The sequence below is a fragment of the Pinus tabuliformis genome, chromosome X (assembly GCF_031772625.1).
Source record: "Pinus tabuliformis cultivar Carrire ecotype Pingquan chromosome X, CPIR1, whole genome shotgun sequence".
NCBI classification, from domain to species: Eukaryota; Viridiplantae; Streptophyta; class Pinopsida; order Pinales; family Pinaceae; genus Pinus; species Pinus tabuliformis.
In genome coordinates this window covers 1,308,461,787-1,308,468,120 of record NC_142308.1, presented here as the reverse complement: position 1 = coordinate 1,308,468,120, position 6,334 = coordinate 1,308,461,787, and the positions used below count along the sequence as shown (strand labels likewise).

General features: G+C 37.9%; 1 pseudogene; it reads left to right on the top strand.

Annotated features, from left to right (window-relative positions):
- The first annotated feature begins 3,942 nt into the window (after positions 1 to 3,942).
- Positions 3,943 to 5,576, top strand: LOC149144887 (uncharacterized; annotated as a pseudogene).
- Positions 5,577 to 6,334: the final 758 nt, after the last annotated feature.

Sequence of the window (6,334 nt, the reverse complement as noted above, 5' to 3'; positions counted from 1 at the left end):
TTCTTTGAGTAATGAAAAATGTATTATGATGTGTAATGAACATATTTCTTTGGGGCACCACATTTCAAGTTTAGGAATTAAAGTTGACTCAGCAAAGATTGAAGTCATTAGCAAAATTGCGATACCTAAATCTCTAAAGGATGTAAGAATTTTTCTTGGATTTACAAGATATTATAAAAGACTCATAGAAATTTTCACAAAAATAGCTTTGCCACTTTTCAAATTGCTTACTAAAGATTGTGAATTTTATTGAGATTCTTCATTTCAATTATCTTTTGATTCATTAAAACAAAAACTTTCTGAAGAATCTGTCTTAAGAGGACCAAATTTTTCCCTCCCATTTCATATCTCTACATATGCTTTAGATACAACTTTAGGGGGTTGTACTTGGACAAAAATATAAATAGACCCCTTATGCAATTTATTACATAAGTAAAATTTAACTTTTGCAGAGTTGAATTATGTAATTAATGAAAAGGAGTTTTTAGCAGTAGTCCATGCCATCAATAAATTTAGGAATTATGTCACTAGATACAAAACTTTTATTCATATTGGTCATTCTACCATTAGATACCTGATGAAGAAACCTACAAATAATGGTAAAATTACGAGATGTCTTTTATTGTTATAGGAATTCAACATCCACATATTGGATAAAATTGGAAAGAAAAACACATTTGTTAACTTTATTTCTAGAATAAAAAATAATAATACAATAGTTCCTATAGAAGATTATTTTCCTAATGAGCGTATTTTCATAATTTCCACTAAATCTTGGTTTGTAGATCTGCTAACTATTTGGCAATAAGAAAGTTTCCACCATAACTATCTTCCAAAAAAAAGAAAACAAAAAGTTATCAAATCTAATGCACCTTACTGTTCGATAGAAGGGGAGTTATATCAAATTGGATTGGACCTAATTATTAGGATATGTGCACAAGAAGATGAAGCACTGAATATATTAAAAGCATGCCATGGAGGACATTTTTCTGATATAAGAAATACATATAAAGTCATTTTCTTTGGATATTGTCGGCCTACCATTTTTAAGATGCCAAATAATATGTCAGAAGATGTCATAGTTGTCAAAGAATGGGAAGACCTGTTCAAATAAATGAAATTCCTCTACAACCTCATCTACTGATAGAGTCATTTGAAAAATGGGCTATATATTTTGTAGGTCCAATTAATCCAACATGCAAGAATAAAATGGATATTCTTATATGTATAGATTATACCACTATATGGGTAGAGGCTAAACCTTTAAATTTTTTTGCTGAGAATGTTGCTGTAACATTTTTCTTTGAGGATATAATTACACATTTTTGTGTCCCAAGATAAATTATTACAGATCAAGGTGCATAGTTCACATCCAAGCTTGTTCAGAACATTGTGAAAAAATATAAAATCAACATCGAAAGTATAGCCCATATCATCCACACGCAAATGGATAAATAGAGTCAACAAATAAAGTTCTTGAAGCTATTATGAAAAATATAGTTCATCTACACCAGAAAGACTGGGTAGATAGAATTCCAAAAGCGCCACTTTGGGCATACCAAACCACATGGAAAAAATGCCAATGAACACACACCATATGAACTTGTTTATGGAAAAAAGTTCTACTTCTCATATAATTCCAAGTGGAGACATTCAAAACAATAGAAATATTGGGGCTAGTTCTATTTGAATCCCAAAATCAAAGGTTAGCATAGTTGAATGAATTGGATGAAATTAGACAAGATGACATTCAAAGAAAAAATATCATCCAAAACAAATGAACCAGGTGGGATGTAAAATTCATCAAATTGAAGAAGTTCAAACTAGGTGATTGGGAACTCTTCTTTGATTCAAAATTCAAAGATTTTCAGTCGAAGTTCCAAACTCATTGGTTAACCTTTATGAAATAGAAGCAATTTTTGAAAATGGATCATGTTAGACTCAGTCTTGTCAGTCCTTTGTCAGAGTCAGATTCACTAAGGTTCATTTCTCGTCATTTGCAATCATCAAATGCCATTTTGGTAAAAAAGAGTCATTTTAATTCTTGAGTCCAGGGTTTTGTCTCCAGAAGTGTGAAATAACGCTTGCAGGCCAGAGGGAGGTTCAATAAGTTTTTATTTCAGGAATGTCATCGTCAATAATGCGAGATTGATTCTTCTTCAAAACCCTGTTTTGAAGAAGAAATCATCCCATGTGTTTTTGTGATAAATATGTAATTTGTCAAAGTGTTTCAAAGTTGTATAGATCTTCAATAGCAACAGCTTTAGCTGCTCCTATCCCTGCAAAATCACAAACAGAAAGAACATCATCAGCACAAAGAGACAACGCAAAATCAAACAAAACAGAGTTTGCATTCAAATGCCAGAATGCCAAAATTATACAACTTGGTTTGCTGAATCAGAAGAAATCGAGGTCATGTCTTTGTGAAAATGTTTCTATGTGTATCAATGTCAGTTTGGAATTCAAAGGGTTGATTGAAGTCGAGGCTTTGTGAAGAGAAGGCAAAGCTTGCAAATTTTCAAGCCGTGACTTCGTGAAATCCTGGCGCGGCGCATTGGAGAACAGCGCGGCGCATAGAATGCGCGCGGTGCATTGGGCGCTCCTCCGTAGTGTAAAATTAACACTGGCACGACGCACTCACCAAGCGTGGCGCACTGGGAGTGCGCGTGGCGCACAGAGCCCCAAGGCCGAAATTCATCATCAATTCATCAAAAACTCAATTTGTTTCAGCTCAATTCTTCTCCAAATGAGTCGACATGGCCTATTCAGTGATTTTATTCATGTATGATGTGTTTAGAAACGAAGACATTGGAGTTTAAAGACTTCGACCTGTTTTGGGATACTCGAATATCTGTGACGGGAGGTGTGCATGTTGATCTTGTGAAAAGGGTGCTTCGTTACATCCATCGTGCTGGATAGGAGCCCGAGGAAATCATTCACCAAATTTGCTGAAGCAGTTGTGTATTTTCTGAAAGGATTTGCATCAAAATGGATTGGCTTCAACAACAGAATTGAAAGTGTTTGCAGATACAAGGAAAGGAATGCATAATTGTAAAGCAGCTTGAGTTGGATGGTTCTTATATTCCTCGTACTCATATTGAACAGATTCAGCTGAAAAAACCTCTAAAGGAAGTTATGACATTACCAGAAGATTTGAAAACAAAACTCAGGCTTAGGGGGCTTTCCAAATTGACATCAATTATGAATTTTCTGCTCCCCGTTATTTTGATTTCTTACAGGGCGAGACGTCCGAAGAGGCCCATAAGGCCGAATGCTGGTTTAAAACAGCTTGCGCCTACGCAACATCACCTTTTGTGCCAAAGATAAAACCAAGGCGATCTTTTGCCTTTGAAGCACTGTGTAGCTTCCGAGAAGCTATGCAGGCTGAACAGTCGGTTGCTGCTAGCTTACCACCTGAAATATTCCAAGGAGAATGGATGCACAGTTCCCAGCTCCACTGCCAATTCTTATTCGACAAAAATGAGCAAAGCAAATTCTACCGAATCCAAGGATAATGTGAACTCCACTGAAGCTAAGGATAATGCAAATTCTACTGAATCTAAAGATAATGCTCACCAAGACATTAATAAAGTGATGGAGGTCTATACTCCTGGTGCACAAGTTATGCCCAAGGTGGTCTCGAGCAAGCCTTCCATAGCAAAGTCTGCAAGAAGTCGTCCAAACAACCAAATTTAGGAGGAAATTACAGAACAAAAGTTAAAAATTCTAGACAGGCTATAAACAGATGCATTAAGAGTATTTCGTTGAAGAAAGAAAACTGTGCTGAAAACAGTGCTGCACAAGAAAACCAAGGAGTGAAAAGGCAAAGGCTCGAAACAGGACGATTATGTGAGACACAATGGTCAAAATCGAAGCCTGTAGAAGTTGGTAGGGTGAGTCCAGTGCTCTATGCGGCTGCTTGCATCGGCATTCACCAGTTGCAACATGTTGTCGTGCTACAACTGCATTATCAATGCTTCGAGAGAACAAAGGTGCGTTTGACCTTGTCATAAGTGATGTTTATATGCCAGATATGGATGGCTTCAAGCTCCTTGAGCAAGTTGGACTGGAGATGGACTTGCCGGTCATCATGATGTCAGCAGATGGAGGAACAAGTACAGTTATGAAAGGAATCAAGCATGGGGCTTGTGATTACTGGATAAAACCTATACGCCTAGAGGAACTTAAAAACATATGGCAGTGTGTCATTAGAAAGAAAAGGAATGAGCCAAAGGATTTTGATCTTTCTGGTAGTTTTGAAGACAATGATAGGCATAGAAAAGGATCTGATGATGTTGATTATGCTTCCTCAGTAAACGAAGGAACAGATGGTAATTGGAAACTTCTAAAAAAGAGGAAGGAAGCCAAGGAGGAGGAAGATGATGGAGAATATGACAATGATGATCCATTTGCCTCAAAGAAACCACGGGTGGTCTAGTCTATAGAGCTCCATCAACAATTTGTCAAACGCTGTGAATCAGCTTGGAATTGATAAGGCTGTTCCCAAGTGGATACTTGAATTGATGCATGTTCAAGGGCTTACAAGGGAGAATGTTGCAAGCCACCTGCAGAAATATAGGCCATATCTGAAAAGGTTAAGTGAAGTAGCACAACAGCAACCTGGCAGACAACTTCAAGGTTCTCAGCTTCAGAGTGGACAAGTCCTGAATTTGCCATCTGCCAGTATTGTTGGGCCACAAGTCCTTCCAAATGAAATTAGGGGGAGGGCTACTTTATCTTCTCTAGCCAATGGCAATAGCAGTCTTGGCAATAATATTATTGGTGCTCCTGGTTCAGGGCAATTAAACCGTATGCCAATGCCAGCATATGGCCTGGGTGCAACTGAATCTAATGTACCAGAAGGAATTGGACGGATGTCAACTGTAGACTATAAGAGCCAGAATGTGCACATTCTCCAAGGAAATGATTATTCCATTTCCAGTACTGTTTGTTTATCTTCCCCTTTAACAACATCTGATATTGAAGGTGGAATGAACATTTCAGGAATTAAAAGGTTGGGTGGCATAAGTGACATAGTTGGTTCTCCAACTCTAAGTGGTTCTGGAATAAGTTTTGGCACATCAAGTGGTCTTGGTCAGAATTTAAGCCAGAGTGGTAGGCAAGGTTGGCAAGTGCAAAATGTGTCTATGAATCAAGATTTAAGTCAAACAGCTACTGCTATCTTGAGCCCATGTCATGGCCAAGCTTCTCATAGAACCCAGGGCTTGAATGTTCCTGTTGTGCAAGATCCAGGACAGGTTAGGAGTTTTGGATTTGTTGGGAAAGGACCAAATCTTTCAAGCAGGTTGGTACAAAATGCTGGATATCCTGGGATGCTCAGTAATGCTCAAAGTCAGGGTGAACTTTTAGGAATTGATAGCGGGCTGAGGCTGAAGGACAAAAGTGCATCAGATTTTGGATTGACTCCAAAAATTGAGTGTGACACACTTTCTGACCATTTTCCTTCAGAAGATCTCATGAACCTTCTCTTTAAACAACAACAGGATGGGATGGGGATTTCAGAAAATGAATTCAATTTAGATGGGATATCGATTGGATAATGTTAATGTCAATTGAAAAAGGTTTGTACTATTATCCGAAGAGAAAACCGCCCTTCCCACCCTCAAGTGAGTTGAGTGGCATATAGCCCCATGCGGCTTATTGCTCAACACAAACGTGACTTTATGCTTGCGCACTATTTTTCAATAATTTTTTGCTATTGTTCAGATCTCGTGGAACATCAAACGAACACTACAGCTAATATGTAAGTGATGAATGGACGTGCATTCTGGCTCAGAAATGTTGTGATTAAGCCAACTCAGATGCGGGTGCTCTTTATCTAATCACAAGGCACCATACTATCAAAACAATTTAATGGCAAAAGGAAAATGAAACAGTCAAAGACTGAATCGCCTACATTTAAAACAAGGACATCTGTCATAACAGAGGAATAGAAACAGATGGTCTATTCTGTCTTCAACCACGATTTTATGGGATCTACGCTACAGGCGTTGCCTCTTGAAGTTTCAGGCCTTTTATTGTTTCTTATTTAGCAATCATCTGGAAGGGAGAATCCCCTCGAGCCTTAGGAAATGTAATAATCTCAGATATATAGACTTGTCGATGAATAATTTAATGGGCAGTATACCAAAGAATTTGGGCAGTTATCAAATGCTGGAGGCAGTGATGGGGTAACTACAGCTGGCTCACGATATGGTGACAGTCAAACTCAAAATTGAATAAAGAACAACTACCATGCAGAAAGATAGGTTCGATTGCCTATTTTGGTTTTCAGTTACGATTTCAGAGGCTCTACATTACAGTTTCCGCATTC